Genomic DNA, 12,370 nt, shown 5'->3' with positions numbered 1-12,370 from the left:
TATATTTAACCCATATATATATATATATATATATATATATATATATATATATATATATATATATATATATATATATATATATATATATATATATATATATATATATATATATATATATATATATATATATATACCATCTTCATGAAGCTCTTCCTAGACATAAGTTGAGATCATGGTTGTTCATAGAACAACAGAACTTTGAGAGCAATATTTGTCTATCCATATCTAGTTCTTGTATGAATTTAATTTGTCCAAATAATTTTTTTAAAGTTGAAGTATATTTTTTTTAGTACATAAAATTCTAAATAAGAGTTTATTACTAAATTCAAAAAATTATATTTTTGTTTCTTTTTTATTTTTATTTCTTTCAAATCAATCAATACTTTGAATTATCACATTTCTCGCATCTTTCTCTCTTTTTTTTTTTAATTTTATATTCTCGCTCATTTACTTCTCTCTTTACAATTTTTTTTAAAAACAAACATATAATTGTTGGGTGAAAATATGGACAATAAACAGTCTAGAAAAGGGGGAGGGGGAGGGGGAGGTTGAATAGACCTCTCAAATTAAAAATTCGTTAAAAAAAGTTTTTATCAAGGTTTCAAAAACATAGTTTATTTTTACGCGGCGGAAGCAAATTTTGCATTAAAGAGAATATGTTTGTCGATTGAAAGATTCACAAATGTATCTTATAAGAACATTTGAGTCTTTGGAAAACTCTAATATACCCTTTACTCCACTTTTGCCACATCATTAAAATGCTGGTTTTTTGGTCTTTATACACTAAAACCCTAATTTTCAATATTATAATATTACTACCCCTCATTATTATATAAACCAAAATAACTATTTCCCTTCATTTTATTTATTTTTTTCTCTTTCTTCGTTTCTTTCTTCCACTCTCCTATTATTTTCTATCTTCACCTTTTGATCTTCTTTTTTTAGATGGGCCGTTTAGGAATTGTGGTGGACTTATTATGATATGACATTCAGTTGTGTGATCTATTTGGAAATCTTGAAATTATATTGTTTTTTTCTTCAAGAATTCCTTTTGACATGAATAATTTGGAAGATATGAGTATCTTTTCACCATGGAAATCTTGGTAAGTCTACGACATATTCTTGTCATTTCTTTGTTTGTCTTCATAATCCTATTTTCTTCATGATCTAATATCAAATTGATAACTGTTGTTCTTTCTCTTGTGATGAAATGTTCATGTAAGTTGTTGAAGGTATATGGTTCTGTTGTCTTGTAATCTTAACTGTGATGTTTGCAGTTAGACTTTCCCCCTTTTTGTGTTTTTTGCTTCTCTAGATTTTTGCAGGGCTTTTGGGTGTTTTTTTGTCCCTTTGGTTGGTTACTTTGGATTGTTTTATTGCTTTTATTGTTGTTTTAGATGGGCATCCTGGTATTTCTCATACACGTGGGATCCCTTTTGACTTCCCCTTTTTTAGGGTGTCATATTGTTCTATACTTTTTCCTTTATTTAATAAATTATATTTTCCATTTAGAAAAATAATACAAAAAAGCTATCAAGCACCAACGTTGGATTGATGCCATGAACACTGAACAACAAGTCCTTTCCGCTAGCAACACTTGGTCCTTAACCACCTTACATAAGAATAAAATTGTCATTGATTGTAAATAGGCTTATCACATCAAACGTAAAGCTGATGGCACAATTGAACACAACAAAACTTGCCTTGTCGCCAAAGGTTATACATAACTAGAAAGAGGTGGATTTTCTTGATGCTTTTTCATTAGTTGCTAAACTAACTAATATTCATCTTTTACTTTCTATTTTAGCCACTAAAAAGGTTTGATTCATCAACAATTAATTGTCGACAACTCTTTTCTTCACGATGATTTATATGAAAAAATTTACATGGAATTTCCATTGAGTTTTTAATCTACCTCTATAAATAAAGGGTGTTGTTTAAAAAAATATTTATATGGTCTTCATCAAGTTAGTAGACAATAATTTAGTGAACTCTCTTCAAAAATCATGTCTCTTGGATACCATCATTTAGAATATGATCACTGACCGTCCATGTCGTCCTCTCCAATTCACTTTACTAATCTACTCATTTATAATGATGATATCGTTCTCACTGGCATTTCTCCTTTTGAAAGTATTGTTGTCAAATACTTCCTTCATTCTACTATAACCTTGGGCAATCTCAAATTCTTTCTTGGTTTCGAAGTATCACACATCACTAAAGGAATTCATTTATGTCAATGCAAATACTCCTTAGATCTTTTAGCCAATACATGTCTTCTGGAAGCTAAACCTACCCCAACTTCAATGATTGAAGATTTCGAACCTTTCTATGATACAACTTCTCCTCCTCACAATCCTAGTGTCTCCCGTTCCCTCGTTTATCGTCTTCTTTACTTATCAAACACATGTCTTGGCATCAATTTTGTTGCTCAACATATTAGCTCATTTATGCAACATCCAACAACAAATCACTATGAAGTTGTTATTAACTAGAATTTTTTGTAATATAAAAAATGCTCAAGGCAATGGTCTTTTGTCATTGGATTCTCCTACTCATATAAAGGCTTTTATTAATTCTAATTGGGCTACATGTCACATGTTTTATTACTCAAAAACATATTGCATTTTTATAGGATCTTCACTACTCTCATGCCAATCAAAGGAACAAATTAATGTCTCACGTTCCTCACCAGAAGCTGAATACAAGGCTCTTGCCTCTACTACTTGTAAAATTTTAGTAGTTTTTCGTTCTTATTCCAAGATTTGCGCATTAATTTTGCAAAATCTTCTCTTTTCTACTGTGATGGGAACTCTGCTTGACATATTGCCTTGAATCTTACCTTTCACGAACGAACTAAAAGTTTGGATATTGAATGCCACATTGTCCGTCAACAACTTCAAAGCGGTATTTTCATCTCTTGTATGTTACTTATTTTAAATTAACTTGCAAATTCATTGACCAAGCCTTTGGAACCAATGTTGTTTTTTTTTATACTATTTTTGCTAAGTTGTGAATGTTAAACATACATTCTCCAATTTAAGATGGACTATTAGGGATTAATTGTTATTGATTTTATTAAAAATTAATGATTATTAATTTTATTCTCATATTATTTAGGAATTTAGTTATAATTCTCAATATTACCGTTGTAGCTATAAATTAATATAAATGTATTATATCTCTTTTCATTCAATTATATGAGAAATATTTTTCCACTTATCTAGTCAATTTATTTCTCTAGTATCCTACAAATTTAACATTGAATTCGTCTCATTCAACTATTATCGTAGATAATATGTGTTTCTTCCTTTTGATGTGTTTACATTGTGCATTATGTTTGACTTATTCTCCCTTTATCTCACGATATCTCCATTTTCCTTATCCATGTGTACATTACAATTTTAGATTATCTCTTTCTCCCTTTATCTCAGGATATCTCAAATTTCCTTATTCATGTGTCTTTTACTAACTTTTATAATTTTTCAATTTTTAACCCACACTCCACTAATTTTAATTTGATCAAGTTTTATTCTAAACTACCTGATATTCGACTAAGCATCAATTTAATAAAAATACATGCCTGTTAAATTTAAATAAGAAAAATATATCTTGGCACCTAAAAATGACACTACATTGTATACACGGTTCATAAATACATGAACAGAGTTTTCATATCATCTTAATATTTTAATATATTTTTCCTAAAAAATTATTTTAATTAATGAAATATTAAAACTTAGTTAATACAATTCAAAGTTTGGTTACTATATATTTTGACATAAAAATGTTAATACATATACAATTCAAAATTTAGTTAATATTATGTATAAATTTGGTTAATACAATTCATAACTAGGTTAATGAGTTCTAAAAAAAATCAATAGTAAAATAAAGTTGGTTAATTGAGTATAAAGTTGGTTAATACATTTATAAATTAGTGTTAGAACGTGGTTAATAGTATGTATTTTATTCGTTAATGAAGTAGTGAAAGTGGTTAATGATGTATAAGTGTTAGGTTTTGTTTTGTTGGCTACATTATGTTAAAACAAGTATTTCAGCAAGATGTTGGACAATATGTCCTGACATGTTGGTACGACATCAGAACGTGCCTTGTTTTATATTCTTGGAAGATTTATTTTTAATGTGAGATATATGAAGATCCTCTGAAGATTTTGTTCACATTGTTTGCGGTTAAACAAGGATTTAATCTAGGAGATTATATTGGATTCAGATATGATTTTCTTGTCGAGATTAAATGTTAAAATAGATCTTGTAATAACTTAAATTTGTTCCTGATTTTAGGCAAAAGATTCTGCAGATTTTGTGCAATAGCTCTGATTGGATCTGTTGTGTTTTGAGTCCGACCCCAAGCCCAAACGTTTCTCTGGGTATAGAAAAGAAGTCTCTAAAACGAACAAGAGCACAAGTCGTATATGTAAAAGTGTTAATTATTAAGGCTTCGTCTGTTCATTTTTATTGTGAGTCACTCTTGTATTGTTTGATGTTACGGATGGACTGTTAGTTGAATTGTAATTGTGAATCACTCGTAAGCTTTTAAGCAGTAGTTGATTTTGCTTATTGAAGTGTGTTTCCTCTTTGATTGTCATTGTTGATTATCACATGTTATGTGATTGAAGGGAAGTGAGAAGGATGTCATATCTACGAGTGTCTTAGATAGAAATAGCACAGGTAGTGATTAGGTGCGAAGTTTTGTAAAACCATTAGTTGTTTAGAACTTCAAACTAATACTATTATAGTGGATTTACTTCCTGGCTTGGATGCCCTCAGATGTAGGTGACATTGTACCAAACTGAGTTAATAATTGACATGTGTTATTTATTTCCTCCAATTTACTTCAACTTGTTTAATTTTGGGATAATAGCTATTTTACCCCCTGCCATATTAGCGAGGTTTGAAAAAACCCCCTGTAAAAAAAAAATTTAGATTGCATCCCTAACATATTCAGATTCATGCATATTGGCCCCTCCCCCCAACCAGTCACCAGAATCTTCATTATTTTAATAATTTTTTGAGTTTTTTTAGTAGCACACATGGATTAGATGATGAGTTGGCACAGTAATTGAAATTAGTCGCGGTAAAAAAATTTCATGAGTTAACAAACCCTAATCCCAAACCGAATACCCTAAAACAAATTAGGTTATATTCTTCTTCTCCTTTCTTCAACAGCAGCCCGAGAAAGTCATCTTCTTCTTCTTATAAGAAAGCTCGATCTTCTTCTTCTTTCTACTAGCAAAACCCTCGATCTTCCTTTGCCGTATTCCCGCCGTTGCGTTCTCATCTTCGTCTTCATGGAAGAAAGCTCAAACACAAGCATCCTCTCTAATGGAAGAACAAGACCCAAATGTGGACACGATCTCCCAATGAAAATGTTTATTTCCAAATCCAAACCAAATCCAGGGAAAAAATACTGGAAGTGCAAGCACTGGGGGGTTAGATTCATTAGCTTTCCAATTTTCTATTTCTTCTACTTATACTGATTTCCAGCTATTTGGAACATAACTGTATTATGTGTTTGCAGAAAGAGGAGGATTGCGAGCTGTTTCTATGGGATGATGAGTATTTTGGAGTGGACGTTTCAAAGGAAGATCGTTTGGTCTGTACGTGCGAGACTGTGGCTCACCAGATTAAGATGCTCACGAAGGAGATGGAAGACTTGAAGATTACTATTGATAACACTAGAAAAGTAGTGAAATTTGTGATATCAATAGTTGCTTGTTACTGGGTGTTTTATGTTATAGGCTTAGGAAGAATGTAAGGATATCTGTTATAGGCTTTGGAAGAATGTAAGGATATCTGTTATAGGCTTAGGAAGAATGTAAGAAACATGATGTATGAATGTCGTGTAACTCAAATTTCTAATGTAAATCAATGTTGCTCAATGTTATTTCAGATTGTTGTGAATCAAGCTTAATTTATATGATAGCTTAATTTCAGCTTGTTGTGAATGAAGCTTAATTTATGAGCCATAACAGACTGCCATATGGTATGCCATATCAAAATACCATAATGCCATAGACTGCTATAACAGAGAAATTGTTTCTGATCTATAACAGACTGCTATAGTGTATTACTTTTTTATGGGTACTATTATAAAACAAAACCATATGGTATGCCATATCAAAATACCATATCAGAATACCATAATGCCATAATACACACCTGGCAGTCAATGTTTATCTTAGTTTAGTTTAGTATAGTTTTCAAAGTAATAAACTCTACCAACTTATCTATGGAATGCAGAAACAATTGAACCACATATCAAAATACCATAATGCCATATGGTATGCCATAACAGGCTGCTATAGCAGTTGCATTACAATGATCAATAACACTATAATATTCATAACAGTTGCATTACAATGATCATTACATGTTCATTACAAAAAGAGGCTTAGAAACCTTACAGCATCTATTACATATTCATTGCAAACAGTCACCAAAAACAATGAATTCCCCTAATAACATGTTCATTACAAAATATCATTGGGACAAATTTCTTTCAATTAGAGGTCCTTAAAGTTACAAAATAGGAGACAAATAAACTACTGAGTCATTCTTCTTGCAATGTCCTCCCATTTTTCTGATGCATCACCAATGGTGCACTTGAAGTTGAGCCAGGCCCATTAATTTGCCTTGAATTCTTCAAAATCTTAATCCTTTCACTAACCCTTTTCCTCTTAGGCTTGTTAACAGGTCCCTTTTTCTTTTCTTTTTTTGCAACAGATGCAGTAGACTTAGGTTGATCAACTGCTATGGTTGTTGTTTCAGCTTGAACATGTGATGCAGGGACTGGATTGACTGCTGCAGCTTGAACATGTGTAGAGGGTGTGGGATTGCAGACTTGTGATAATTCTTCTTGGTGCAGCATAGCTTCAATTACAGCATCTATTTCAGGATCATCATAATTCTCAGTAGGTGCAGCTTCCTCATTTCCAATAGGTGCAGTTGCAGCTTCATCATTTTCAGCAGGGAGATCTCTATTATTTCCAGCAGGTGCAGCTTTGGCTCTTGGTGCCTTTCTCTGAAAATCATGCAATTTATTATAAGCAACACAGTGTTTACAACAAGTTAATAAATTGAGTAAATGTATTTAGTGGTTTACCTTTCTCTTTAGTGCATTAGGGTTTTGTTCCTTGCTTTTGCATTTCCTTGAGTTATGCCCAAACTGATCACACTTGGTGCATCTATATGAAATACCAGGCCTTCTCATTCTTGAACCAGACTCATCTTGTTCCCTATACCTTAACTTCTTTGGCCTACCAGGTCCTTTCTTAAACATAGGTGGCAGCATATCTTCCACATCTACTGATGGCCACATTTCCATCCCATTGATGGGGCTCACATTATGTTCATAACACTTTTGATATGCCTCTCTAGTATAGCACTCGTCTACATATGACTCTGGATTCAAACTTTGATAACTCATGGCAGACATAGCATGCATACATGGTATACCCACTAGTTCCCAAAAACAACATGAACATGTTTTTTTCCCAAGATCAACTATAAACTGTTGGCCATTGAATGGGTGATGCACCTGCCAGATGTCACCCATACTCCAAGTAGGGAGCCATTGACCACTCATTGAGACTTCCTTGTCTAGTCTCTTCCTAGGCATTGGCATAATATTGTGATTCCACTTGCCTAGCTTTTCTAAATTATTAACAATCCTATTGCTCCAAGTAGTTTCTAATCCACTCACACATTGTGAGGATAGGTTTGTCCCTAACTTGCAAGATTGTACTGTTAAATGACTCACTTAAATTGTTCATCAATACATCACACTTTGGATAAAAAGAGAAAGAATGCTTACACCACAATCTGGTTGGAACACCCATAAGCCATTCCCATGCCTTCTTGTCAAGGGCCTTCAACTCAATCATCTTTTTCTCCCAGGCTTGAAAATATGTTGCTTTAGCAGCTCCCATTAAGAGATCCCTAATTGTTGCACCACCACCAAACTTTTTCTTAAAATTTGCATAGAGATGTCTAAGACAAATTCTATGCTCAATCTGCTCAAACACTGCTACCAGGCCCTGTAAGTAGTGGATTAGTCAGGAAAAGAAAGAACAATACACAAGAAGTAAGAAAATAAAGATTTATAAAAGAGAAAACCTTTTGTTGATCTGATATAAACACATATTTCCTCTCTACACCAACATCTTCCATAAGTACTTGCAAGAACCACCTCCAGCTTTCTTTTGATTCAGTCTCCACAACTCCAAAAGCCAATGGATAATACTGGTCATTTGGATCCCTAGCCACAGCTACTAAGAGTTGACCTCCATACTTTGATTTAAGATGGCATCCATCCACACCAATGAAAGGCCTACAGCCATTAACAAATCCCTTCTTGCATCCATCCAAACAAAAGTAAAACTTAGCAAATCTTGGTTGAATAGTAGGCAGAGGCCTCTCCACATCAATCTTGGTAGTATTCCCAGGACATTGTTTTTTTAGCTCTGCTGCATACCTCCATAACATAGTGTATTGCCTAGTTGCATCTCCTTCAACTATTTCTTCAGCCAAACATTGTGCTCTCCATGCTTTGCCTTTAGTGATACCCACAGCATATTTCATCCTCATTTCAGACATTATTTCAGACACTTTTACCTTTCCCATGGACTTCCTTTTTTCCACCACTAGCTTTGATACCCACTTTGAGTTGGCTGATTTGTTATTTAAAACCCTAGCACAACTATGTGTCCCCACCCATGTTTTTAGTTGGTAAGCGTGTCTGTCACCAACTTTACTACACAAAGCCAAAAAACCACATTTGCCCTTACACTCCACCCTAACCCTATAATTTTCATTTTTTACAAACCTTATCTCTCTTCCATTAAGAACAGACCATTCCCTAATAGCATCTTTGAACTCCACCAAAGAATTAAATTCCATTCCTAACTTGAATTTGAAGTCTTTATTCATCAACTCACTTCTAAACTTTTCATATTTTGGATTCTTTTCATCACCACTATCATCGGGATCAGAACTGTCCAATTCCTCACTACAATAATCAACATCATCTCTTGGGATATTAGTGGGTTTCTTGCTTGAGGTACAACCAAACAGATTAGATGGAACAAATACCTTGACTTTGGGTGATTGTTCAGTCATCTTGCTTTTCTTGCTAGCACATCTCTTGTAACCAACTGAATTGCCATTCACCACAAGCCTTCTACCCTCTGTGGAATTGTCTACTTCCACTTCAGCATAATCAACATCAACTTCAGGGCCTGCTTGTTCAACTTCAGGGGCTGCTTGTTCTTCCTCGTAACCTTCATTTCCTATTGTTGTTCTCTCTTCTTCACTATCGTCAAACAATTTTCCTTCAACATCACTGTCATCACTGCTGCTGCCATCATTTTCTTGCATAGGGTTACAAACAGTTGGCACAGAAACCTTGCTTACGGTATCCACAACATTGTGTTCAACCCATATATGACCTTCTACGTTATTATCGATACAATGTGTGGCAATTTCCATAGCTTCTTTGTCATCAGTGACGTGGAAGTAACTATCATCAACACCAGGGATCTTCCTCCACAGTCTAAAACCATCTATACCCCAATCTTTAACTAAACTAATAGCTTCAAAGTAGCTCCAAGTATCCAGGTCTTATTCATGAACAGTAGTTTCGTCCCCACCCTTGTAGAAGATGAACCTTTCACGCACAAATTGGCCCCCATGGTGAAATACGACACTGATCGTGGACATTTCTAAATTTTAACATAAACAAATCGCATTAGGGACCACAAAATTGGTTTGGGACCACAAAATTGGTTTGGGACCACAACAGAATTAAAAAATGTTCAGAACAACTCAATCTTTTAACGCACACAAAAACAAGGTTTAAAAATAAATTTACCTTAGGAACGGAAGATCGTCTGTGCCTTGCTTCAAATATCGATTTGCAGGTGGTTGATGTGGAAGATGAACATTTAGGTTTAACGTTAACAAGCCGCGAATGATTGTTTTAGGGTTTTCGGATTGGGATTAAGGTTTGTCATCTAAACCAATTTTTTTACCGCGACTAATTTTAATTACCATGCCAACTCATCATCTAATCCATGTGTGCTACTAAAAAAAACTCAAAAAATTATTAAAATAATGAAGATTCTGGTGACTGGTTGGGGGGAGGGGCCAATATGCATGAATCTGAAAATGTTAGGGATGGAATCTAAATTTTTTTTTTACAGGGGGTTTTTTCAAACCTCGCTAATATGGCAGGGGGTAAAATAGCTATTATCCCTTTAATTTTTTATTTGTTGTTACGATGTCTTAACATTGCGTTCAACATCCTAGTGTCCTAACATCGTATACGACATCCATTCTGCTAGTGCCAAGATTTCAATTGGTATTAGAGGAGGCACCTTGTTCTGTTTTGGGTGAGCTCTAGGAAAGATATTTTTTGGTACTATGGAAGGAGGTGATATGTGTTTTGGTGTAGTTTGGTTTTTTTTTTTTTAAATTATTTTTCCTTGAGGGGGAGTACTACTTGAGGGAGAGTAGTAGTTTTTTCTCCTGATCTAGTGTTTGGGGGGAGCATGATGTTTTGATGTTGACATGACTGTGAGATGATCACGTGTTTAGGTGGAGCTTTATGTGATTGATGTCATACATGATGTCTTGACATCCTGTCTGGAGAATTTATTTTGAAGGATTTTTTTATTAGAGTTTATTTCTCTCTGTTGGTGTGTTCTGTGAGGCTGTGTTTTATCTTTCCTGTTGCGTGTGCCTCTGACGTGTCTTGGTTAAGTTCCAAGGTTCTATTGTGAGTGTTTATTTCTCTCTGAAAGTATGCTTCGTGAGGCTAAGTTATAAATGTTTATGATTGTGTATGCCTCTTATGTGTCTTGGTGAAGTTCCAAGGTTCTGTTGTGAGAGTTTATTTCTCTCTGAAAGTGTGCTCTGTGAGGCTGAGTTCTAAATATTTATGACTGTGTATGCCTCTGATGTCCAATTTATTTTTGTGCATTATTTTTGAAGATGTTTTTGTGAGGTAATGTTGAAGCTTTATCCCTCTTGTTCTTGGATGTTTGTGCTATAGTTTGGTATTTGCAAGATGTTTTATACAAAGGTTTCTTTAGCCAAAATTTTCCAATGGGGGATATTATTAGGTTTTGTTTTGTTGGTTGCATTTTGTTAAAAAAAGTATTTCAGCAAGATGTTGGACAAGATGTCCTGACATGTTGGTACGACATCAGAACGTGCCTTGTTTTCTATTCTTGAAAGATTTATTTTTAATGTGAGATATTTGAAGATCCTCTGCAGATTTTATTCATATTGTTTGCGGTCTAAGAAGGATTTAATCTAGGAGATTATATTGGTTGGATTCAGATTTGATTTGCTTGCCAAAATTAAATGTCAAAACATATCTTGTAACAACTTAAATCTGTTTCTGATTTTATGCAGAAGATTCTGCAGATTTTGTGCAACAGTTCAGATTGAATCTGCTGCAGTTTTTAGCCCAAGACCAAGCGTTTCTCTGGCTATATAAAGGAAGTCTCTAAACCTAAGAAGAGCACGAGCATATGTAAAAGTGTCAATTATTAAAGCTTCGTATGTTCATTGTCTATTGTGAGTCGCTCTTGTATCGTTTGATGCTAGGGCTGTACTGTTAGTTAAGTTGTAATTGTGAATCACTCATACGCTTTTAAGCAGTAGTTGGTTCTATTTATTAGAGTGTGTTTCCTATTTGATTGTCATTGTTGTTTATCACATGTTGTGTGATTTAAGAGAAATGAGATAAGTCTCATATTTAGGAGTGTCTTAGATAGAAATAGCACGATTATTGATTAGGTACGAAGTTTGTAAAACCAAAAGTTATTTCCTTCCTGGCTTGGATGCACCCAGATGTAGGTGACGTTGCAGCGAACTGGGTTAACAATTGACCTGTGTTATTTATTTCATGCAATTCACTTGAATTTGTTTATTGTTCTATCTGTTGTTACGATGTCTTAACATAGCATTCGAAATTGCGCTTGACATCCTAGTGTCCTAACATCGTATACGACGTCTGTTATGTTAGTGCCAGAATTTCAATAAGTAAAATAATTGGTTAATGATGTATATTTTTGTGATTAATACAATTGTGAAGTTGGTTAATGATACAATTTTATATTTGTGTTATTAAATAAATTTGAAAAAGAAATATTTTTTAAAAGCAATATTATATTAATAGAAAAACAATGTTCACCGTATAAATACGATGAACATTGTAGACGATGTAGGCATTTAGTGTAGAAAATGATGTCAAGGTATCATATCTGACTAAATAAATATATGTTCAAATTAATAACATTCAAATACTTATATATATATATATATATATATATATATATAT

This window comes from Vicia villosa, linkage group LG5, assembly GCF_029867415.1.
Source record: "Vicia villosa cultivar HV-30 ecotype Madison, WI linkage group LG5, Vvil1.0, whole genome shotgun sequence".
Lineage (NCBI taxonomy): Eukaryota > Viridiplantae > Streptophyta > Magnoliopsida > Fabales > Fabaceae > Vicia > Vicia villosa.
Note: the sequence above shows the minus strand (reverse complement) of the source record.